A 26421-nucleotide genomic window follows, 5' to 3' on the forward strand; every position below is an offset into this window, starting at 1 on the left:
TGTAGGCAGACCGAGCACAGCTGCTCTTTCCTCGTAAGTGCAGGATAGCATCGCTTTTGCGGTGATGGCTTTATGACTGCACCGTGTAGACTCTCAGTGCTCCAAAGGGATGCCTTGCAGATTGGAGATGGGATTCTCACTTCTGTATATACCCAAGGATTGTGTTATTGGGCCTTGCTAATTTGACTCTATTCTTTAGAAAGTACATAATGTAGATATATTTTTCAAACATGCATGATTTTTTCTTTTATTATTTATAGTTCTACCCTCTCATCTCTTGGTGTGACTTTTCATAGAATCCAGGAAACAGTCCTAAGCAACCTGCCTCTTCACACTTCTCCGTGGTGGTTTCCTTCCCTGACTAGAAGAGGGTTTTGCATAGGTAATTTTGATTGCTCCCCTTCTCTTGGAGACTCTCTGTTTTTCTGCCCATCTCTCACCTGTCCATCTGTCCATTTCTCTACCCACTCATTCTTCTGACTTGTTTCAATAAGCATTTCAGGCAGCTTACAGAAGAACAGGTACCAAATAAACAGGTGAGAAAATGGGGCCAAGTTCATACAGTGAGGCTAGGAGTTGAGCCTGTGTGAGAGTTGCCAGCGTGAGACACACGCCTCTGCCTTGTGACTTATAAGATAGACAACATCAATGTGCCTGAAGCTCCCAGCAGACACAGGGAAACAGGGTTTGTGGGAGATGCTCATTGGCTGTGAAATAAATAAGTGGCTTAGTAGAAGCCCAGCCTTTCCAAGTACTAAGGCTTAGGAGAATATTTTAGTGTCTTCCAAAATCAGATTATTGCATCTTTTCTTTTTCAGAGTTTTATGTATAGTTGGTTTACATTCTATACCTGGAAATTTCTCCAAAACTTCTGCCCACGTGAGTCCCATGACTCGGGAATGGGGTGGTTCTGCTCATTGACGGGTGTTGGCCAGAAACGGAAAATGACAGCCTCAAAGGAGCCTGGGATTTATCAGTTATGTTTTGTCAGTGCTGTAGATTTCAGAAAATGCTTTCACCTTTTCTTTCCATCTGAGGCAGCAGCGCGCTCTCTTACCAGCATCAGGAGCTCAGGGCCACGGGATGGTGGGGGCTGACTGCACTGCCGTCAAGACAGCTGAGCTAGTCACTGCAGGTGTGGTTCTTTTACATACTGCAGTTCATGCTCTTTACTAGAATGTTTCAACAGGGAGTTAATTAACTGAGTTAATTAACCTTTTATAAATATGATGCTTTGTTGAAAAGACAGTCATAGGCAGAATATAAGTTGTGATCACTTTAAAAATGGTTTCATTACTGAAATTTCAGTAGGAAAGATCCAGTTTATCTTATTTCCGCCTCTCTTTAAAAGTAACAAGGAAAGAAGACAGAGAAAGCAGAGGATGATTTCTGTTCTTCCTCTCGGCTTGCAGGTGCCCTCACCTCCAGTGGCATCCATCCAGACACCAGCACTGACACTGGCCGTGCTCAGAACTGCCTCAGCCCTGAAGACACATCTGACAAATGGAAGGGGGCCGCGCCCTGTTACAGCAGGTGCTCTCACTTTGTGGGTCCTTATGTAACTGCGCGGTGTTATTCAGGATCGCCCTTTCTACACTTTGTGACGCTGCTGCGGTGTCTCCTAGTTATTTGTTCCTGTAAGTACTCGTGTAATTTTCCAATGTGTGGTACTAGACATCTAAAAATGCATTTTTCAGATGAAAAATAGTGTGTATTTAATATAAATGTATGAAAAAAGGGTCAAATGGATCTATCCTGGTGCCAGTACTCAGAGATAATAATTAACACATTAACATCTATTTTCTGTTCTTTTCATCAGTGTGTATTACCTCTGTCATAAAAACCAGCGAGCAATGTGTGCCTGTATACTGTGTGGAGACCTCCATTTTCCATTCGGCTTATTACACATTTTTCTACAATATTCTATCTCCCCTGGCATGATTTTTAATGACTAGTATAGCATTCTGTCTTGTGGAGTCCTCGTCCATTTTACTTTGGACTTAAATAAACTTTTAAATTCCAAGTATACTTAACTGAAATTCTGAAAAGAGATCTGTTGTGGTACCGAAAGTCCCCTACATCCCTTCCCCTTTTTTCCTGAGAGTAAAAACTGCTGACAATGTGGAGTATATATTTCATGACCTTTATGCCTATGTCATATAAATAAACACATACATACACGTATATGAGAAATCTATGTCTATGTGTGTGTATATATGCTTTATTGAAAAATAAGGCCATACTATATGTTTTCTGCAGCTCGGTTTATTCACTCAGGTATATATCACAGACGTCCTCTCTCTCCAGACTCACCCGGTCCTTTCAGATAGAGTAGAGGGTTTTCCTGATATGCAGGTTTGGTCTCTTGTGTAAGGACACCTTTCGTGGGAGCGTACTGTGGACAAGGCCTTGGACCACGCCGAAACACCGGAACTTTAGTGCCCACAGCTCACCGTGATTTACCGCATCATTGTCTTGATGGTGGACACTTAAGTTTTCTCCATTTTCCACTGTCAGAAAGGGTGTTTGACTGGCATACTTCTTATACAAACATTCCTGTGATCTTGTATGAGTATTATTTTCGTTAAGTTTTCTGGAAATTTAGTCCTTGGATGTGACAACTACATAAATCACAGGCTCCTTTCAAGTGAATCAAGAAATTCCTTCTCCTGTGGGGCATGAAAAGATGTAGAATAACTTATGTAACCAATTCTCTATCGCTGGATATGATTTCACTTCAGCTTTTCTTCTCACCATTGTAAACAGTGTTGTGTAAATGCTCTGATAAGTACATCTTTTTGAACTGAATTTTTCTAAATGAAACGATTCCAAAATGTGGAGTTCAGCCTGTGTGTACACACGTTTTTCAGAGTTTACATATCCATTGACATGTCATCCTCCAAAAGATCGCTCACAGTTTGTTCTCTCAAAGATGGACACTAGCTAGAATATCTTTTAAAAATATGTGCCAATATGATGAGCAAAAGTACTTTTTCATTGTTTTAATTTGCACTTGATGACCAGTGAGGTATTGAGCATTTTTCACTCATTAGCCATCTGACTTTTAAAAAGTGAATGATCTCTTTTGTCCTTTGCACACATTTAAGTGAGGCAGCTTCTTGTTGCTTTGTGACAGCTCTATGTATATTATGAACATTAACCCCTTGTCTTCATCAACATGTATCAGAGAGCTTTTCCTTGTCATATTTTGCCTTTCATTTTGTTCAGTAGGTTCATTTTTGTTGTGGCCCAAAATAATCTTAAGATTGTAAATGTCTTCTTTTTGGGTTTTATTCCTGATATTATTCTTAGAAATACTTTCTTATAATGGTATAAATTTCTTCTGTAGGTTTTTTTAATCTCTAAGATGGAGATGATGATGGTACTTGTTATAGTGAAGAGAAGTTGAATTAATATGAGCAAAGAATTATATTCGCTGTTATTAGTACTTTCTAATATTCACATCACATTCTGTAATTTTTCTTGCGGTCATTATGACTGGAATAGAATTTGTTTTTTCCAGGGGATTCTCTGATTGTCCCAAGACAATTATTGAATTCCTACTTTGCTTTTTAACTTGAAATCCCACCTGTAAAGAATACTTATGTACACTAGAGTCTCTTTTTGAGCTCATGGTTTATTTTTATCAATCTTACTTTCTTACACTAGCACTATATCTTACATATTGTAAACATTTATTTAATATCTGACAGTGCGATTTTTTGATTCTCTTTTCGATCCCAAATTTTCTTGGTTAGTATTATGACTTTATTATTCCTGAAGAATTCTAATATAATTTTTCAAGTTAAAAAAAAAAAGAAGTGCTGTCGTGGGATTTTTTAGTACTTTTGAATTATCTTTAGGAGAACGTACATTTTTACAAAACTGCTTTCCTCCATACAAAATGTTGATGTCTCTACTTTCACACCTCTTACTTTACCCCACAGTACAGTCCTGTACTTCCACCATGTACAACATGGGCATTATTTTTGAGTTTATTCCAGATTATTGTTGATGTTTTTGTTAATTATTTAAGTCAGAATTTTTTGCTATTGTATATTTTAACTGTTAAAACTGACACCTAGGAAGGCAGATTCGGTTTGTAAATACTCACTTTGTAACTTCTCATTTAAAATTGTAAGTATTAAGTACTTGTTACAGAATCCTTTCTTTTCTGTTTTTAAAAATTTGTTTCCAAGATTCTCAAAATGGTCATAGCAAAGTAGTATAGGTGGGGACAGAGATGGAGAGAGGTAGTGTGGCTCATGTACAAACTGTGAGCACTTTCATGGCTGTGTTTACGCTGGAAAAGCCGCTGAAGAGTCCAGGATAAAACAGGGGTGGCTTTGTATGCAGTTGAAAGCCAGCTTTCTTGCCTGGTGAAGCCTGGTGGGCGTGACAGGTAGATGATCAAGGTCGAATGGAGGTTATTGGCTGCACAGAGCGCTGTGTCTGAGAACTGGAGAATATCGCCATGGGAAATGCTTGGTGCCAGGAACAAAGCAGAGGAGCTGGGGACCCTGTGTGTTAAGGAATTTCCAGCCCTCGGAGTGGGAAGATCAGACTCTGCATTCAGATCTGAGTTTGAATTCATCCTCTTTAGTTTACTTGTCCTCTGACTTTTGTCAAGCTATATACCCTATTTCACTTCCTGTTTTCTTATCTCTCAAAATAGGAGAATTACAGCCTGCTGCCAGATTGTTTGATCAGGTTAAATAATTAGTGTCTATAAGATGCCACGTACAGTCACAAGCTCAGTGAGAAATGGGCTGTCACCTGTTCTTCTGCAACTCAGTGCTTGACAAGACATGTGGGAAAGCCAGTCCCTAATTTGTGTGTGATGCAAGTAGGAACAAAATTAATGTCTTGCCTTTCCCTAGCAGTATACTTACAGCTTTGCTTCATTTACTTCTTTCCTCCTTTCCTTTCCCCTTTCCCATCCTCCACCAAAAGATCCTGAGACTCTCTCAGAATAGTAGATTCAAATTACTTTAAAGGTTGGCTCATCCTCATGAAATGATAGTAACATAAAAAAAATCTGTGCACATCCCAGAATACATTGTATTTGATTTACACACACACGTGTGCACACATACACACACACAATCAGGCTACCTTCCACTTGCAGAGGGATAAGGACCACTTTTTCTGAGTTTTCACTCACTGAGCTTGAGAACAATGTCTCTTACACAGACTTTCACCAGGCTTCGTGCATGGTGTTTTTAATTGAATTTCGGCTTTGTGGCCATAGATATAGTCTCCTAATAGAAGAGAGAAAGTGGAGACATAGACATTCCGCTGAGATATTGGTGTCATCATATTTTAGTTGGAAAGGACTTAAGACAGCATAGAGTCGTAATATTATATGGGTGAGAATCCATGATGTTGTAACTTGGACAAGAACATGGACCTTCTGCCGTCTTGTCCACAAAGGTGAAGAGGCAACTGGGCAGGGGATGGTAGGGATCCTTCTTGCTTGAGTTCCATGTTCTTGCTAGTTTTCATTGCTCAGTTGCCTTTAGTTTATGTCCATGAGGCCTCTCATGGGAAGGTCACTCTGTCCTGATAGATTGAGTTTCTTATCAGCAAAAAGCTCTGGACCCACTCATATTTCCCAGAGTTTTCTGCTGACCTGCTGACACTTTATATAATTGAGACCTAAGAAACTACAGAATATAAAATCCTTATTGTTATTGTTTGCCCTCGAGTTCCATAGGAAGGGGTGCTGTCTCAGGCTGTCTAAAGCCAGATCTGAACAAAGATAGGGTGACAGGCTGTGCTGCTGGTCCTCCACAGTTGAAGGGGATTTCCAACTTAGCTTTATATTCAAGGCAGATGAGTTCAAATCTTGCCTTTACCAGTTATTATCTTTGTGAATTTGGGGAGAAACTGTACTTTTTGTGTCCAAATTTGTTTATCTGTAAGTAAGTTCAGTATTTATTTTAAGGTTTCTGTTTTAGAATTGAATGAGCTAATACTCTCATTTATACCTAAAATAGTGATCTCATGGTTCTATGCTGGTGCCTTGGTAGTTGATTACTAAGGGACTCCGCAGTGAGATTGGGGGTGGGGGACCCTGGATAATAGAGCTTATATTCCAGGATATGCTTGTAAAAGACTGGATGTGCAGTGGATTTTTAGTAAATATCTACTCCTTTCCTAATCTGCATTGATTGTGTATATATCTTTATACTAATATATGAACAATTTTTATTGCAATTTAAATATCTGTAGTATTTACAATATCTAGTTATAAAAATACGTGAAATAAAAAGATTTGAATTTATTTTCTTTTCAATAAGCAAAACAAAATAAAATAGAAAAGAAAAAAGTTTTGAAGGAGTAGAAATAATTTTATTTCTGTGGAATCAATTCCTTGTAATAGGTTTTTTGTTCATGTTGTTAAAAAGCATATAAAATTGATAGGTTGTGAAATACTGGAAATGAGGAAACAGTGGAGACATACTACCTCTAAGGCAGTCAATTTGTTACCAAGTCCAAACTCGTTCTGCTTGCTGCATGACAGGCCAATTAATCGGGAGATGAGATGTTGGAGTAAGGAAAAGAGACTTTATTTGTAAAGCTGGCAGACCCAGAAAATGGCATATTGTTATCCAGTAGAACTCTCTTCCCCAGGGCAGAATTCAGTCTCCTTTTATACTAAAAAGCGGCGGGGATGTGGCTGGTTGTTGCAAACTTCTTGCTGTATGAATTGTTTGTCCTTGAAATCCTTTGTTCCTGCAGCTGTCCATGTGGGTCAAATTATGGTGCCCCTGTAAAACCTCCAAAAAAAAGAAAGGTTATTCACTATTTTACAACTTGCCATCTATACATAAGTGTAGAAGAGCAAATATCCTTAAAGGTCAGAGCCCGGAGAATAGACCCTCCTGGATATTTCAGGCTAAAGGCAACTTTCTTTTACAAAAGGTGCAGAGATAGCAAGTCTGAGCCTAGAAAACAAGGTACAGGATTAAAGCCAAATGAACACATCTAACATGGAGTGAAATTTGTTCTTTCTATTACAATTTCTTTTTCTCCCTCATAAATAATTTTAGTAAGAAACATGAGCAATTTTTTTATTTTTGCTTCTTAATAAAGGACTACAACTACAATTTAGTGAGCAGGGATGCTGTGCGTGCCTTGGTGTCACAGCAAACTCTTGTTGGTGGTGCAACATGCCTGATGCCCCATGAGTGTTGGTGAGGGTCCCCCTAACCAGGGGCTCTATTCAGGAACCACCATATGCGCGTTGACCTCTGGCACCTCTTTTTCAGTTGCAGGAAATTTTTTCAGATTCTATGATAGAAAAATCACTCCAGCTAGGGATAATCAGGGAATAAAGGAAGAGGAAAAGGGCTTGAAGTAGAGTAGAAGAGAAAGACAGAAGCTCAGGGAGCCTGGGGGCTTGGCAGCGCTGCCTCGGGAGAGAGAGGAGCAGAGGTGTGGATGGGACCGGCTACAGAACCAGCTCCTGCAGCTTTCCCTGCACCCAAGCCACACAGCTTTTAATAGGGCCCAGGACTCTCTCCTGGCTGGATGTCACCCTGGGCAGAACCTTGAGAATCGAAGGTAAGGGGTGGGCAGCACTCACCTAGGGGGTCACTGAGGACTTTGGTCAAGTCCACATTGACTTTTCCAGTCAAGTGCCTTCACCTGTTCTTTATCTCAGGATCTGAGAAGCAGGAGCAAGGAACTCAGGGAGAGATCCAGGAAGATATCTGACTGTGTTAAGAGACGACTGTCACAGTGACACTGGGAGCGAAGACACTTGCAGCAAAGTAAAATAACTTCACAACTATTGCATCAGAGCTGCATGTGTGAGAGAGCCTAAGCCTGTCTCAGAGTGCAGGGGACAAGCGGAATGGAATGGTAAAATTAACACTGACAATTGAAATTTTGTTAAATAGCCTGCTACTTTTAATTTTATCACTTCAATGTATGCAGGTGTATTTCTATGAGCATTTATAGGTCCACACAACCCCACCAGCCCCTCTTGCCCCCATGGGGGATGGGATTTCTCAAGCACAGTGCCCCTCCTGCTTGCTTGGGCCACGCTGCGGGTCCTCACCTGGGGCCAGACTGCTACAGTACACTGAGTCCCCGAGGCACGGCCTGGGATACATGACAGGAACAACTGTGCTCTTGGCTGAGGGCCTCCATTTCCCCCTGCAGTGTAAGAATGCCGGTGACTCAGTTAGAAGCATGCATCCAAGCCGTCCTTCCGTGTCATCACCATCTAGAAGCGGTGCCTGAATCTTCTGAATTTCTGCAGAATGTGGTTTACAATCACCTTGAACAAGTGAGTGTGTGTCCTCTTTCAAGTGGAGGAGTTACTGCCGTTTTCCTGGAACTTACTCATCACTAGTCCATCTGATTTTTCTGTGCTAGGATTCAGTATGGCCTGCTAATAACTCTGCAGTCAGATCTAGAAACCCTGATGAAGAGGATTATTTATTTTCTTTCTTTATATGATAGTATTTTACTTTCAAATTTCTGAGTTTTCAGTTCTTGGAGGAATTTTTTCGGGGGTTGGAGAAACAACTTTGCTCTTACCATCTTTGTGACCTGTTGCTATATGCGTCTCACCTGTCTTCTGTCACTTGTGAGGCGGTACTATTTTTGACCCTGTCCGGGTTGTTCATATTTTAAAACATAAAATCTGTAAAAGTACAGTCCCTTTTACTCCGAAGACATTCCACAAATACTCCTTTAATCTGGGTATGGTTTTAAGAAGACACAATAATTGGAATATATACTTGCAGGTTGCCAGTGCAAAATCCCCAAATTAATAGTCAAGCTCAACATCTAAAATCTTTCTAATCTACCATGGATTTGTATGGATAAGTGAAGTAGTTTGCTAAGAACTCAATCCTCCCAAGCTGATGCTCTGCCAGATGGTGGAGCCGAGGGACGAGGGTGTGTCCTGCCCTTCCTGAGCTGACAGTTTCATGGCAAAGACCTTCACCAGGTGAAGAAATTGAAGTTTCTTCTAAGAACAGTGGGTCTGAAATGAGTCCAAAAGCGTGGGAGAGACACAATCACATTTGTCTCAAGTAGGGGAGAGTGGCTGTGGGGCCACTTGGGAGACTCATGAGTCCAGGTGGGCAGTGTTGTTGGCTTCCACTTGAGCGGTGGGACGGTCAGTGGGTAAAAGCGAACAGATTGAAGGCATGTTTAGATGGTAAAGAGGAAAGGATCAATGATTTCTGTGAAGGTAGGATGGAGTAAGGCCCAGGTTTCTGGGTGGATTAATGAGTTAAATAATGGTCCTGCTGTGTTCTGAGGAGGGAAAGCAGCAGAGGGAGTTCTGGGGGAAAACTGATGAGTTCAGCTGTGGGTAAAGTGAAAGGCTGTTAGATGTGTGGTCTGGGAGCTCTGGTGAGAGCCAGCAGTGAGTAGGGGGCGGGAGAGAGACTTTCAAATCATTTTGTCTTGTGAAAATACATACAAGAATGAGTAATGACACAACCCCTGTATATTCTGGATTTAAAACCCAGTAACATTTTGCTATATTGACTGCAGGGGTTCTTAATTTTTTAATAGAAATAAAATAAATAGAAACAAAATAGTGGAGTTAATGAATATCTTAGAGTTGATGTGTGTCCTTGTATGTATTTTCATACCTCATCTGTTTATAAACATAATCTACAAAAAGTTAACTTGCTTAGCATTAGAGTTAAACAGAGGGACGTGACACACTCTGTTGGTGGTTCAAGGTGATTTCTTGGGCAAATTATGTAGCCTCTCTGTGCCTTAGTTGCATCTTCTGTGACTGCCCCCATGCCCCTCATCACAGCTGATTTCCTAGACTAGAAGTTGGGAGGGAGGCTGCTGAAGGGAGTAAGAGGTGGCAACTGCTAGGGTCACTGAAGAGAGAGACAAAAACAGATTAAAGCCGAGAAACTGAGTGCTAATACCCTCAAAGGAGAAAGAATCCCTTAGTTTTTTGAGCCACTTAGCCTAAGAGAAAGAAAATCATGTGGATCCAAAGCTCTTGAGCATATGAGTATTGTGGGTGGGAGGGTTTCATCAGAAAAGGGTTGAGAAAAGGCCTTTTGGTTTCCCTTTACGTTTCCAGTAAGGATGAGGTGCAGAAGAAAAACCACCCGTTTCACAGTTGAAGGTGCTGTTTTGTGCGAAACTGACTGAAGGTTGGAAACCATTCATCAGTGGTGCTGGCAAAAGAAGAGACTTCTGGATTGGGTGGGGCACTTGCTGTGACTTCCAGGTGACCTGCTGGCTGGGGGCTGTGAGGCGGGCAGTAGGTTTGCAGTGTGACCTGGGTATAATCCCTGGCAGTGAGGCTGCTGATCTGACTAGCAGAGCTGGGCAGACACCGTCCTAACGGGGCTGCTCGGGATGAGGCCTGGGACACCTGCCATGCTGAGGGCGAGAGGAGAGCTCCCCTGAGGTTGTGTCCCTGTGAAGATTAGAAACGTCCTCCTGCAGGGGAGGAAGAGCCTCTGAGCAGCGGGCCGGATGCACAGGCAAGACCAGCCTGAGCACGGAGATTTCAGGAAGCCGGAATTCATACAGGCCCGAACAGCCTTGTTCCTGAGAAACTGGAGGGAAAAGATGCTGCAAATGCAGGCTAAGTTCAGACACTATTGTGTGTCATGAGTGATAGGAAAAGACTGTTCAGGCAGCCACGAGAGAACCCTGTGGTTGTCCCAGTTGGGCGTCACACAGGAGGGAGGAGCAGAGTTATATACTTTGCCACTTATTAGCTGTGTGACTTTGAGCAATATCACCCCACTTCTCTCTATATATGTCTACATCTGTAAAGAGACACAGTGACAAGCTCGTGTCATCAGAATGCTTTGTTTAACTCTGATCCCCTTTGTCCAGTCCTGTCAGTGCTGCCCTGCAAGGTTCTGCAGCGGCTGCTCTTGCCCTGTGATGGGAGGGCATAAAAGGGCATTGTAGCACCCGAGGGCAGAAAGGGGTTGCTTTAAAAGCAGACATGTAGCCTCCTGCAGCTGCACACCTGCAGGCAGTTTGGTTCATGGTCGTGGAGAGGACTTTGGAGGCCTTAGCGTCGTCTTAAGACTTGTTTTCCCTTGGGGACCTGATTTGCCTTTGCAGATTAATGTTGAAGATTTGGGCTTCTGGCAAAGCTGTTTTCAGAGATGGGTATATACGTAAAATGTCATATAAAATAAAATGATTTATTTAACGTGAGCGACTTTGCAGCTGTTGGGAAGAGCTGTGTTGGCCTGGTCTCCACGGAGGACACCAAGGGTCAGCAGAGCGTGCGGGAGGGACGGCAGCCTGCAGTGCTTCTGCGGGGGGTTCTCCCCAGCATGGTGCTCTGCTTTGTTGACTCTTCTCTGAGTTTGGTTGCCAGAGGAGCAGAGAGCAAAGTAATGAGTTCTGGAGGGATTGTATAATGACAGGAAGAAATAGGAACCTGGAGATTTTCTGGACTAAAACACGCTTTTGGTTCCTGATTCAGTGTGTTCCATTACAGAATTGATGAGTTGTGTCTATTCTGGGACTTCATTGAAATAAACGTTCAGCCTAAATGTTAAGGGATTTGGTTTATTTGGCTGGAGGACTCGAGCCGGGATGACAGCCTCTCAGATCACTCTGAGGGACTGCTCCCAAGAGGTAGGGGAGGAGCTAGGATAAATAGAATCTTTACAACAAAGATCAGGTAATTGGAACAATAAAATATTGCTTGTTATCTAAAGAAAACCAGATATCTCAAGTTCAAGTATTTAGTGGTTTTCTATGTATGGTGGGAAGCAAACATTTGGGTCATTGAATTCATTCCTTTGGCAAGCCCCTGGCTATCTAGGGCCAGTATCCTGTCCTTTCTTACTCTGAGTCTGCTCAGAGGGCACCACTGTGAGTGGCTGAGAGGCCGGGCTGTAGGCATGTACTCGCTGGGGTTTGGCAGCAGCCGCTGATGACTCGGATTCAGCATTCTTTGTTTACTGTCATGGTTGCAGTATTTTCATGCACATTGTAGTATTTTCATTCACAGTGTTCCCCCTTGGTCCTAAATTCGACCAATATTTTGAGAGAAATTTCATGACCAATTTTGTCCCACGTTGCTAGGATGGCTCATTCCTAGTTCAGGTGAAGAATCTTCTGAGTTGCCATTCAAGGTGTTAGTTTTTTTTATCAGGCCCTGTTGATACTTAAAGTTCTCTGGATCACCTGTCTTACTACTCTATTATGATCCAGGAAGTGTTTACCCATCTTTGCTCATTCCCATAAATAGAATCACACTATTATATTTATTTTATTCAGGGTTATAAATTTTATCTGTTTCTTCAAGATGTTTAGCCATCATCCATCTTGTGGGCCTAGTTACACATTGGGAAATGTAATAGACAACAATTTTATAAAATAGACAGGATATAAGTAATACAGCTAGTAACGTTAATAAAGTCACGAGTAAGAATTTAATAGTCGAGAAGTTGTATTTTTGGGTTAAAATTTTGCTTGTGTTTCTGAGTTTGATCCTATGAGAAAGTTCATATTTATGGTCAGGGTCAGAGCAGGTATTAATTGGCCAGTTGAAATCTCCCACCTTGTAAGATCAACAGTGGCCTAAACAGAACTATAATTTCTTTTTAGAATAATGTTTCTGAGGGCTACCTAGTTAGAGCCTTGGAGTAGGGAAACCCACCAAGGTAACACAGAAGTACTAGACATAGGTAATTTATCATAAACTTAACAATTGGAGTAGTTCATAATCAAAGGTTGGAGAAATTATCAAAGTAATTGGTATACAGTCCTGGTCCGGTGTCTTGGGTCAGCAGTCTAGCTCAGATGTCGTCTTCTTCTCATCCTGGTATGGAAGCTTTTTCTCCATTTGGGCATTGTTTTAAGGTGAGCAGCGCTCTATAAGCCAGTGCACTGCAGGGGCTGTTTCAGATAGGAAATGAATCCGAGACTCCGTTTCCTTCAGCTTTGGTGTGTATGGTCTAGTTAAGAGTATCTGAAAAAGGGTCTTTCCATTCAGGTTGGAGACAGTTCTTTAAGTCATGCCTGTTGCAGTATGTATAATCCCCTGGCTGCAGGTCATGGGGCATTGGAATTTTACCCAAGGATAGATTAATGAGCTTCAGAATCAAACCTAGAGTATTCTTTTCATAATTCAATTAAACTGTACAGCAGTGTGACATAACAGCAAGGAATGATCTGGGATGTGTCTTAGTAAATATGGACCTCAATTAACAAAACTAGAATTTAATATCAACTAAAATATAATTTTTTCTCTCTAAAGTTACCCTCAGTTTTCTCAAATATAGCCAAATCAAGATTAATTTCTTTACAAATTAAATCTGATTATTTGATCATATAGGCTTTTTAAATTGACTGTGTTGGAAGTTTTAATACGGAGTCTCAGGGTAGAATGTTAATAAGGTTTTCTAAGGCCAAGAAAGCCACGTCAAGGCTTTTCATGGATTTTTGCCTTACAGATTTAGGTAAATTCTTTTCTCTTTAAAATCTTTAAAATACCTTTATACTCCTATATCTCTTAGGAGATGATCTCCCTAATTTGTCTGATAGAGCCACTGGGGACCTAAGTATTTTTAGTCTTTTGAGGGATCAGTTAGAGAGAAAAGATAACTGTTCCAAGTCTGTATACATAGTTATAATTTATCAAATTGCTGTGAACCATAACTAGCTTAAGGAGAAGGGATTCTTTATGTCTGGGAAACAGGTTAAAAGGCAGTAGTATTTCAAACAATATCAAAAATTATAACCATATTCAGCTGGTTAATCAGTCCCATGTAACTAATTCTTTTAATGAGAGTTTTCATTAGAACTTTAAAATGTCTTACCCAGTTTAGTTCAGTGCTGTAGTTTGAAATTTATTAGAAATCAGTAAATCTCCTTGAAGAGAAAGCATTTTGCAAAACCATCAGAAGAAAACAATTAACTGTCTATAAATGACAAAAGATTTAAAAGCATGGTTAAACACCGTTACACTATAATCAATAAAGAAACCTGTTCACTATACCCATAATTATCACTGGTAACATTTCAGATAAACCAGAATTTTAGGGAGTCCATATAATTTCTATAATACCTATATTAATAATATTTCTCATTCAATATCACCTTAGAATTTTTATGATTCATTTGACAATTCCATGTTATTTAAAATGCCAAATGAAACTTTATAGTTAAAAATCTCTCTTTGGGATGTTTCAGGGGCCTTCTGTAGCATCCCAAACTTAACTGGAGATTAAAAGAATTTTAATTAATTAAATTAATTTTTATTTATTTAATTAGAATTTTATATTTGGGGAGCTTTTTGAAAGATTTCAGAACACTTGATCAGATAAACATATAGATCACTGTAAAGTAGTACTAATTCATTAACAAGAAAATATGTCAAATGTAAAGGCAGAACAGATCAGCTAAGTGGTATAAGAAGTTTTACAATCTGTTACTGAAGGTGGATTAATATTTTAAGAAAATTTTTTCCTCTTAACAGAGAGAAAACCAAATCTAATCTTGTTCCAGCTAACTTCTAAGATTCATTTACGTTGCCCAATTTGATTCTAAACTTAGCCAATTCTGACCACGTACAAAACTTTCCTCAGGGTTCCTTTTCCACAAGCCTTCCACAGCTTTCTATACTTATATTAGTGTGTCCCTTATTTTGTCTTCCATTCAGAGGTAACCAGCTTCAGGAGAAAGTCACTATTTTTCATTAACAAAGTATTATTCCATTCTTACATCTTCCTTTACGCATTTATATTACTTTCCTAGGATACTGAGATCATTCCCTTACTAATAGAGACTATTTCTGTGTGACACCAACCATTTATTGATAATTCTAAACACCTTTAGTTTCACTGTAAGAGGAAGTTAAATGTTAAGTAATTCATCTTTCAATCTTATTTTATCTGAAAATGGCATAGATATTTAATAAAATCTTGTCATTTAACTTAATTTAGCACAACTCTAGAATTTAAAGATATCAAACATTTAGAGATTATTTTAAGCATACATTTTAAAAATATATTTTAAATATTTACCCAAAGCTCTCATCTCATTTGCATTTAATTTACTTAAAATTTTACCACAGCACATTACTGTTATTTTTTTTTTGACAAATCTGCAACAGATATAACAGGATCTTATTTGACTTTCATTAAACCTAGGTACAGTAAAGCTATTATAGTTAAGATGGATGATTTTAAAGATGTCTATAGTTATTAGAACATACTTAAACTAAACAATATCAAATATTACCTTAATATTGAATATTTTCCAATTCACATGACACTGAAAGTCAATTTGTTAAGTTTTTATTTTAAAAATACTTAATTTTTAAGCTCTTATATTTTTACATCAATTAAGCAGAGCTCTTTGACTTCGAAATTTTTTTTTTTAGCAGTAGAAATATCTCACTTCTATAATCTGTATGCAGGCTTATAAACAGACAAAAGCTAGAGATCTCATAGCTTCACTTTAAAACTTACTTATATTTATAATAATAGTTGTAGTAAGCTGAATTTGCTTGCTCAAATCACTAAGGCTTACTATTTATGAAACAGATAATTAAGATTTCCTCACAAAGTCTGAAGGACCCGTCAGAGTTCTGAGTTCTAAAATGCCAAAAATTTCATGGCCTCAAGTTTTATTTCGTTGAGCTAATTAGGCTCAGTCCTAGGTCACTGTTTGTTGTATTTATATTTCTGATCTGCAAGACAAAGACACTCTCTTCCAGGTCCCCAGATAAATGCTCTGTCACCCAGACCCAATTTTATCTCCTTAATTGGCATTTTTGTATCAGTGAGAAGAGCTGTAAACAAAGAATTCCATGTTTTAAAACTAAGGTTTTCTTTATTTTGTCTTCCAAAGCTTGCATAAGACATTTATTAAGGTCTCTTTTCCTTGAGTTATAAGTTAAACCCAGGGTAAACCTATATTTTTTTTTTTAGCTACTCAAATTACTTTTTAGATTTACGTTATATTGGACGTCTCAAGTAACTATATTGGTTTCCTTTAATTTGTTCAATTAATATTTTCAGAGGGATAGACATGTGCCCAGCCTTATAATACCAAGAAGGGGAAGCGTTTTTCCACTGAAACATATCTATCCCACAACATAAGCAAAAGGTTTATATAAAGACCATCTAAATATACCAATTTCACAAACTTTTATCTCAATTTTATTAAATCTTATACCTTTAATTTTTATATTTATTAAGTTTAATCAATAATTCTTATTTCTAGAAGGAGTGACAGAAACCTTTTTTTTGTGGGTGTACATTGTATATAATTTTATAGAAGTCTCTAGGATGCCCAAGTTTCAGCCAAAGAGCTTAGGCCCTTCTCGATTTTTAATTTCATTAATTGGTCTGTTGTCCCAATCCTTGATCAAGTATTTCAGTCTACATATAAATATATTTTAAACTGTGGTAAATAAAACGGACTTGTATGAACTTTAATGTTGGGGGGGAGTAGGTGAACTCTTTGGCCCTTTTTTTTTAACTTTACGTAGTGTAGTATCAAAACCCTGTATGTAAATCCAAAAATGTCCATTTTATTTATCTCATTCAAAATAACCATATAAAAATATTTATCCTTTTGGGATAAGCCACTTATCTGTTTTTTTGACATTTTTACAATCCTTTTTCCAGTTATTCAACCTAATTAACATTAATTATACTAAGTTTTTATTAGCATCTCTAGAAACATTTATCAGAAAGGAAAAACAAAAATGTAGCTTTTCAAACCAGTTATATTTTTATATCTGAGTTCTTAGGTTAACCATTAGATATATTTTTCTGCATTTAAACTTTATTTTAATAGGTACCAATAAAACAGCCGTTTATAATGAGATCTCTTTAAACTTTCACCAATTAAAAAGTTTTTCCAAATTAAAAAATCCATCATATGGCCATCAATTTATATATAAATAAATAAATATATATATATATATATATATATATATATATAGTGATTTTAAACCAATAAGATGAAGAGGCCCTTCCACATGAGAGTCGGGGTGTTGCCTAAATAAAATTCAAAGGTTTACTCTCCAAAAGCTTAAAGCCTTTGTGGTCCAGGCTGATGCAACAAAGTTTAAGATGGCAAAATATCTGAAAATTGGTACAATCAAAGAATTGCTTAGAATCCCAATTTATTTGCGTGGCCACCGTATGTACACAATACTTGAACCTTTTGTATGGCAGAGTCCAAGGTTTCCTTTAAAAACTAAACTAAACATATATATACTTACATGCACACACTTAAAACATCCAGAGAAAGATAAAACGTTTACATTTCAAGGACACAGGAAGAGAAATCCAAGTTCCCACTAAAGGGGATTTTGTTTTTATAAGTTCAGAATGCCAAAAAATGTTTTTATCAGGCCTGGTTATTTCCAGAGTGAGTTTTTTTTTTTCTTATTCCCGATTAATGTTGTAAGTTTTGTATGTACATAAATCTGGCTGGGGTTTTACTTGGAGACTGGCAATCTGTCATTTCTTTTTCTTTTCTTTTCTGTTCTTTATTTTTTTTTTTGAAAGTTCTATTCCCCATTGTAAGGTCGGGTTCTCAGAATAAATTTGCTAGTAAGATTTCCCACAGGGACAACTCTGTGGCATGAAGTCTTTGTGTCTACCACTCCTGGAAGATTCCCTGTCACCCGAGAATGCTGTTACCAGCCAGGAGGATGGTCCAAAATTTGGAGTTGAAAGTTTCCTCATAAGAGTTTTACTTTTATCCTGAAAAATTCAATGGAGGTAACCAAATTGAGGAAAACATTAGACCAGCCTCTTACCTAACCACTCAGTCCTGAACCCAGTGTCTTTCAACTTGGACCCACTCGGGATGTCTCCACTGGGTGGGTAATTCACCTCAGTTTCTTTCAACTGGAGGGCCACGTACCTGGATACACCGCCAGATAAAACTTAGGATCATCAACCAATATGTGAGATCTGAGAACCAGGAGAGACTCAGCCAAATTCATCTGGACCCCCCGAGGAGGCGGATGAGCACAAAGGGCCACTGCTGGTACCAAGGCTCTGGTTACTTGGAGAGTTCAGGTGGAGAGAAATCTGCTGTGGTGCTTCATGGTGTCCAAAACTGTTGACTGAAATAAACGTGCAGCCTAAAAGTTAAGAGTTATGTTTCATTTGGCGGGAGGACTCGAGCCAGGATGACCGTCTCTCAGAACTCTCTGAGGGACTGCTCCCAAGAGGTTGAGGAAGAGCTAGGATATATAGGAGCTTTACAACAAAGACCAGGTTGTTGGAACAATAAAAGATTACTTGTTATCTAAAGAAAGCCAGGTATCTCAAGTTCAAGAATTTAGTGATTTTGTATGAATGGGAGGAAGCAAATATTAGGACTCACTGAATTCATTTTTTAGACAAGCACCTAGCTATCTCGGGCCAGTAGCCCGTCCTTTCTTATTCTGAGTCTGCTCAGAGGGCACCATTGTGAGTTGCTGCAGTGGCTGGGCTGCAGGCCTGTCCTCGCCGGGGAGTGGCGGAAGCCTTTAATGACTTGGTATCAGTATTCTTTGTTTACTGACATGGTTGCAGTATTCTCATTCACATTGTAGTATTTTCGTTCACAGACCGAATATGGATAATCTGCAAACTTGGAAAGCAACCGAGATGGAATTACTGCAGATACCTTCTGCTTTAATAAGCCGTGTGCAAACATAAACACGGAGGAAGCATACACTTGGATTTGGAGGTGTAGGAAAGGGATCCTGCACATTGCAGGAGAACGCAATGCAGAATTCCTTAAGTCCAACTTTCTTTACTGTAGTGGTTTCTGAGAACAGTTTATGGTAATTAAACAACATTGACAAACGGTGGCACACATTGCTTTTAAGAGATGGCCGGCTGCAAACTTTTATATTGGACAGGTGGAATTCATAGGCAAGTGGTCAGGTGGATGGGAGAGAGATGGAGCCAAGGCCTGGGCCCAGATTCCGGTTTAAATTGCCATTTCTTCACCATAGGACCTTGGAATAGAATGCATACTCTCAACCTGTTGGTGAATCTGTGAAATGGGCATGATAATATTCATTTCTTCCTGGGATTGTTGTAAGATCTAAAGAGTATTATAGCACACATGAAGCATTTAACACCCTGGCACTTAGCAGTGTTCACTGTGTGGGGCCGCCCCGCTTAGCGTGCGTCAGAGCCGTAAAGGCAGCATTTGTCTGTTGAGGATGCACTTGGAGCCCCTTGGCTAGGTTGTGAATTTGTTGATTTCCTTTAATACTTGTAACTCTGTGTGACATGGGCAGTTATTTTCATGGACAGATGAGGAATCTCAGGGTAAAGAAGACTGTGTAATTTGCCCAAGGTCAGACCATAATTTTGGGTGCAGGGGCCTCAGTTCAGCATGGGCCCCTGGGCCTTCTGCTCTCTCCGTTCAGCACCAGAGCCAGATATGGAGTTGGCTGTTTCCCTGCCCAGAATATCCGGCAGGACCCAAGACACACCTGGCCCTGTGCTGCTTGAGCAAAAACTCCGGAGGAGAGGGAGTTACAAAAGGGATAAACATAAAAACAGACGACAGCAAACTGTGATCAGCTCTGAGAAGGAAAGGAACACGTCTCGCCGTGCAGAGCTGGGAGCTTTCCCGTCTGGGCTGCTCTGGGGGTGTTCATCTCAGCTAAACAATTTCTGCTGTTGCAGCAAGGCAGGAAGGCAGGGCGCATGTGGGCAGGTAGACAGGGCCTCATTGATCGTACTCATTCCCCATTAAGCGGCAGCTTTCACGGGCACTTACCTAGTAAACATTGGCCATAATCTTCACGCAATTTGCTTGGTAGTTTTATTGACCCCAGCTTTGAGATGAGGTCATTGAAGCTGGGGAGTTTGTTGCATGCCCGTGATTACCTTGCAAATACCCCCACTGGTCTTTCAACCTAGACTGGTGTGGCTGTCATGCCCCATCCCTGTGAATGGCATCGTGTAGCTTCTCCCAAGTGGCCCAAGTGACTGACATTGATATGCTTAATTCGTAGGAAATGGTATGTGGCAATAAGAGAAAAAGATAGTAAGAAATTGTTTGGAAAACAAGAAAAAAACCTATTCTTCCCCAGCTGGGGGAGCGTAACCTGTATCACCCACCCTAATCACTGCCTGTCACCTCCTCCCTGAGGATTCTGTGTTCAGAAGCCACTCTGAGCCTTGGGAGAACATTTTTCCTCATGACACTTTTGACTAGGACCCGCGACATCTCTGTCCCTGGTTAACACTCTCTTCAAAGCCGTTTAAATTTTTTGCAGGTTCCTCCACTCTGATGTAAGAATACCCTGTATAACTTCTTGATGCAGCTCCTTAATGAAGATCTTGTGATGGAAACCTAGCCAAAACTGGGATGTATGCACATAGTGACTGCAACTTCAGCACATTGTGAGTTCATAATCAGAGGGGTGGGTGACTCAGGAAAGGCTTTTTTAAGGTAACAAGGGGAAAGTGAAAGGACGCTTGCTGTGTGAGAAAGAAACATCTCGGTCACAGCCAGCAAGACACCTGTGTTCATGATGGGGTGTGGCGAGTGCAGAGTTCTCACAAAGAAAGAAGTGATGTGATGGGAGGGAGGACAGTTGGGTAATTTATTGGGGAGGAAAAAAGTGGGCTGAACATTTCCTGGTTGAACAAGAGGATTGTGACATGACGTGCTTGTATTTTGGAGAGAAGGGTTTTGTGGGGACAGGCCTAGGAGTACGCTGTATGGCTGGGGAGTCAGCACAACAGAGAAACACAGAGAACCGGGCAGACCCCAAGGCCCAAGCTGGGGGAGAGGCTGCCCGCAAATTGGAACCCTGGAAGCTGGTTCTGTCCCTTAGCTGGGGCCTCAGACGTCACTTCACAGCCCAGTCCTGTTGATACAAGAATAAAAAACGTTGGGCATGAGAAGGGCTGTGTCCCAGGCTTTCGTTGAGCCCCTGGGATGTGCCCCACCAGATTTTGTTCTTTGACTTCATGCAGTAAAGAATTCAAGAGCAAGCCAGTGTTGAGTAAAGGTATATATATTCAGACAGATACATTGAAATGCAAGAGAAACGTCACGAGGTGTGGGGGTTTCATGCACAGATTAGAAGTAGGTACACACCCCACAGACAGAAGGTCTGTCTTCTCCAAAGAGGGACAGAGAGTGGTGACCGCGAGGTGGCGCTGTGTTGCTTGTTTTCTTGGGCTTGGTGGTTTCATATGCTAATAAGTAGAAGGACCAGCCTTAGGGCAAGGGGCTAGGATTCCCAGGGAGTTGGCCATTTCCCACCCTTTGACCTTTTGTGGCTATCATTGGGACTGCCATGGTGCCTGGGGCATGTTATTCACCAGGTTACTATTACAATGGATGTTTACTGAATCTCAAGATCTGCTAGAAGTTAAATCTCTTCATCCTGAGCCTCAAGGCCTATTGGGGGTTGAATCCTTCACCATTTTGATGTCAATTGCTGCGGCCTTCCTTGAATGGCTGTGCTCTTCCCCCTTCCATCCTGTATCACTGTGATGACACAAAGACAGCAAAGGCCGGGCCCTAACCGTGCTCCTGCATTTAACGGCAGGAGGTGTGGTGTGGGCTTATGATGACTCTGAGTGGTGAGAAGGATGTTTCAGATTTTCCCACGTGAGACATGGCGACTTACCAGCAGCCTCCCCAGATTTATCTCACGGGCATTATCGCTTGTGTTGTTATGGAAACAAAAGGCCAGCCAAGAAATAAGAATCACACAGAGGGTTGGAGTACTGAGATTTATTACGCTGGCGGGCTCAGAGGGGTTTCTTTTCCAAAGCTCTGAGCACCTCCAAGACGTGCACATGAGGTTTTATAGGGTTAATTACAAGTATGGGGCTAATACCCAATAAGGCTCAAACAACAAAAAGCAAGGAATCAGTACACTGAAGCTTATCAATTTGGAACAGATCACGTTACTGACAACTGTTGACCTTGGATTTTCGGGTTAGCTTATTAGCCCAGTAAACTGACACTAATCTTCAGATATACCAGGTAGCCCAGCAAAACTTAGATCAGGAAACCGACACTTATCACACTTTGATTTGTGACTTAGCTTGTTAGGCCAGCTGTGGTTTTCCTTCAGTGTCACTTATCTTTTGAATTTTTCTTTTTTTCTTTTTTTTAATATTTAATCCAAATTTAATATCAGGGTTCTTTGGGAAAGAAATTTCTCTTTTTCTTTTCTTTGGTGATCTTTTAGGGGGGCAGTTAATTAGATGTATTTACCTGTTAGTGGAAGCCCTGGGGCTTCAACCCAGGACCCCGTGCACGCTAAGCACACGCTCTACCACCCGCCCCATCATCTTTTCTTTTTGGTTTCGCTGCCAAGAATCCTACAGCTGAATTTCTAGTCAGCCTTAACACTTGCCCTGACTTCATGGAATCCATTTTTATGAGTTTACTTCCCCCTGGTTTCATTTAAGTATTGAATCTCCATTTTCTCTTCACTCTCCGTTTTGCCTTTTGTTGTTATGGTTGTTAAGCTGTGTTTAACAGAATTGTTTAAATTCTCTTTTAGCAAGAGGCTGAATGTAAATAAATATGTAAGCAAACAGCACAATTAAATGCTTTTATACATTCTGAGCTGTTTAGTAGTAACTTAAAAACCGAATTGAATATTAAAGTGATAGCATTTTAAAAATATTTTTTAATTTTTCATAAAAATATAGCTGATTTAAAATATGATATTAGTTTCAGGTGTACAATAGATGCTCCATTTATAGTTACTGTAAAACATTGTCTGTATTCCCTGTGTTGTAAGATACATCCCTCTAGCGTGTTTACATTACATGTTGCAGTTTGTATAAGAAAGTTGGGTAACGCAGAGTCTGGAACGTGGCTGTGTATGACTCAGGTTCACGCTCACCCTGCCTGTCAGAGCTCAGGCCTTCACTCCTTTCTGCAGGGGAGCGAGTGGAGGCAGCTCTCATCAGCGCTGTCACCACCCTCTGAGTGGCAGTGACAGCAGTGACTGTGTGTGGACGTGCAAATTGTTTTTCCAAGAGCTTTATATGCGTTTCTGCATTTAATAATTAAAGCCCTCCTGTGAGGAAGCGTTTTAAGTTTTTAATGCATAATACATTTTATTTTGATATTGATAGATTTCAAACCTCTGGAAAATTTACAGGAGTAGTACAATAAACGCTTAGATACAGTTCACTTTAAAGGGCACTATTTGGCTTTCTGTGTCTGGCTTATTTTAGCATAAAGTTTCAAGGTTCATCCATAATTGTAGCCTGAATCAGTACTTTATTCTTTTTGCTTGATAATATCCTTTTCCTTTGTTTTCGTTTTTGGTCTATTTAAAAATATTTTCATTGAAGTCTTGTTAGTTTATAATTTTGTGTTAGTTTCTTGTGTACAGCACAACACTTCAGCTAAATAGGAACCTACCTGTATTCATTTTCATCCTCTTTTTAAACATAAGTTACTATAAGATATTAAATATATTCTCCTGTGCTATACAGTATAAACTTGCTGTTTATTCTTTACATACTCAGTATCTGCAAATCTTGAACTCCCAGTTTATTCCTTCCCACACCCTCTCCCCACTGGTAACCATAGTTTGGTTTCTATGTCTCTGTGTCTGTTTCTGTTCTGTAGATAAGTTTATTTTTTTGTTTCTTTCTATTTTTTTTTTTAGAGTCCACATGTGAGCAATCTCATGTGGTATTTTCCTTTCTCTTTCTGGCTTACTTCACTTAGAATGACATTCTCCAGGTCCATTGATGTTGCTGCCAATGTCATTATTTTATTATTATTTTATGGCTGAATAGTAGTCTATTGGACAAATATGCTACAACCTCTTTATCCAGTCATCTCTCAGTGGACATTTCGGTTGCTTCCATGTCTTGATATTGTAAATAGTGCTGCTGTGTACATTGGGGTGTAGGTGTCTTTTTCAATTAGGGTTCCTTCTGGATATATGCCCAGGAGTGGGATTGCTGGGTCATCTGGGAGGTCAATTTTATGTCTTTAGAGGAACATCTATACACTTTTCCACAATGGCTCCACCAAACTGTATCCCCACCACAGTGTAGGTGTGTTCCCAATTCTCCGCAGACTTTCCATTATTTATTGTCAGTGAACTTCTGAATGATGGCTATTCTGACTGGTGAGAGGTGATACTTGATTGCAGTTTTGATTTGCATTTCTCTGATAATGATATTGAATATTTTTTATGTGGCTACAGGCCGTTTGTACGTCTTCATTGGAGAAATGTTTCTTTAGGACTTCTGCCAATTTTTGAATTGAATTGTTTGTTTTTCTTTCTTATTAAGTGTAAAAGCTGTTTACATATTCTGGGAATTAAGCCCCTAGCAGTTTCATTTATTGTAAATATTTTCTCCCATTCCATAGGTTGGTTGTCTTTTTGTTTTGCTTACTGTTTCCATAACTGTGCAAAAGCTTGTAAGTTTAATTAGATCCCTCTTGTATATGTTTGGTTGTTTTTCTATTGCTTGAGTAGACTGCTCTAGGAAAACATTGCTGAGATGTATGTCAGATGTTTTGCCTATGGTTGCTTCTAAGAGGTTTATAGTGTCTTGTCTACATGTTTAAGTCTTTAACACATTTTGTATTCATTTTTGTATATTCTGTGAGGGAGTAGTCTAACTTCAATGATTTACATGCAGCTGTTAAGTTTTCCCTACACCATTTGCTGAAGAGGCTGTCTTTACTCCATTGTATGTTCTCACCTCCTTTGTCAAAGTTTCAATGACCAAAAGTTTGTGGGCCTATTCTTGGTAATTTTGTTTATCCATTCATTGATGGATGGATATTGTTAGTAACTTTTGGCTACTCTGAATGATACTGCTATGAATATTGATGTGAAATTTTTATGAGAATATGTTTTCATTCTGTTGGCTGTACATTTGCCCCGCCATATCTGTAGTTTCCACTACATGAATCCAGATGGTTGATTGTAAAGGGACTCGAACATCCTTGGATTATGGTATCCAGGGTGTGGGGTTCCTGAAACCAACCCCCCAAGGATATTGAGAGATGACTCTATATGTAGGAGTGGAATTGCTGAGACATATAACTCTAAGCTTTTGAGGAAATACCAGACTTCTCCAAAGAAGCTGCAACATTTTTCCTTTCCCCTGGCCGCATATGAGGTTTCTCTGCCTCCTGAACGACATTTGTTATTGTCCATGTTTTGGTTATAACCATCCTAGTGGGTGTAAAATGAGATCTCATTTTGTTTTTGACTTCCCTAGTGATGCTGAGCATCTTTTCATATGATTATTGGCCATTTGTATATCTATTTAAATTCGTGGTAAATTTAAAAATTGGGTGTATTTTTTTGTATTGTTCAGTTGTAAGCATTCGTTATATATCCTGGATACTACTCTCTTATTAGATACATGCTTTGCAAAATTTTTCTTCTATTCTGCACATTGTCCTTTAACTATATTTTTTTAAACATTAAAACAATTTCTTTACAAGGGAGGTAGTTTGATGTAAAGATTTATTTTATTTTTTTGCAAAGCACGCACTCTCTGACTTGAGATACCCTTTTCCCCTGTCATTTCACTTTCTTGATGATGTCCTTTGTAAGAAAAAGGTTTTAGTTTTGATGAAGTCCAGTTTATCTGCTTTTTCCTTCTATCACTTGTGCTCTTGGTTTTGTATCTAGGAAACCAAAGCCTATCCTAGGCCCACAAAGATTTATACTGTGTCTTCTTTTAGAAAGTTTATAGGTTTAATTTTTACATTTCTGTCTGTGATCTATTTTCAATTAATTTTATTTGTTATATAAAATATGGGTGTTCAGATTCCAGATTGATTCTTTTGCCTGCAGATACCCAGCTGTCCCTGAACCATTAGTTGAATAGACTATTCTTTCAATGGAGTGTTTTTGGCCCCCTAGTGGAAAAGTGTCTGTAAATGTAAGTTTTTCCCCGTGGGTTTTTATTGTGTCTCTTAGACTTATTTATCCAAACTTATGCCAGTATCATACTGACTTAGTACTATAGCATTTTAGTACACTTTAAAGTGAGTCCTCCAACTTTACTCTTCTTTTTCAAGGTTGTTTTTGCTGTCCTGGGCCCCTTGCACGTCCATGTGAATTTTGGGATCAGTTTTTCAATTTTGCATAGAAGTCAGCTGGAATTTTGATAGGGATTCCACTGAATATATAGTTCACTTTGAGGATTCTTAACATTTTTAATAATATTGTCAATCATTCCATGAAAATGGGATGTCTTCCATATATGTAGATCTTTTAAAATTTATTCTGGTGATACTTCAAAAAGTTCAATGTACAAATCTTGTAAATTTTTGTTAAATGTATCTCTCACTTTATTTTTAATGCTGTTATAAATGGAAAGGCTGAATTTCTTATGGGTGGGACTATGTATCAATCTTCTTATTTGTAGAATTCCTTCACAACAAATACCCTTGGTATATATTTGCTACATAAATCTATCCACAACTATT

The 26421-nt window shown here is 39.5% G+C and overlaps 2 long non-coding RNA genes across 2 annotated transcripts in view; both read left to right on the forward strand.

Moving 5' to 3' along the window:
* LOC140695072 (uncharacterized) overlaps nucleotides 1-26421 on the forward strand; it is a 156801-nt gene that overhangs the window by 103641 nt on the left and 26739 nt on the right. The gene's annotated exons all lie outside the window — the stretch shown is intronic.
* Nucleotides 874-26421, forward strand: part of LOC140695071 (uncharacterized) — a 44234-nt gene continuing 18686 nt past the window's right edge. The window contains exons 1-3 of the long non-coding RNA XR_012070757.1: nucleotides 874-1135; nucleotides 1413-1533; nucleotides 20240-20366. This is a non-coding gene — a long non-coding RNA (uncharacterized lncRNA). The remainder of the gene's footprint in view (nucleotides 1136-1412; nucleotides 1534-20239; nucleotides 20367-26421) is intronic.

The sequence above is a fragment of the Vicugna pacos genome, unplaced genomic scaffold (genome assembly GCF_048564905.1).
Source record: "Vicugna pacos unplaced genomic scaffold, VicPac4 scaffold_130, whole genome shotgun sequence".
In the NCBI taxonomy this organism is placed as follows: Eukaryota; Metazoa; Chordata; class Mammalia; order Artiodactyla; family Camelidae; genus Vicugna; species Vicugna pacos.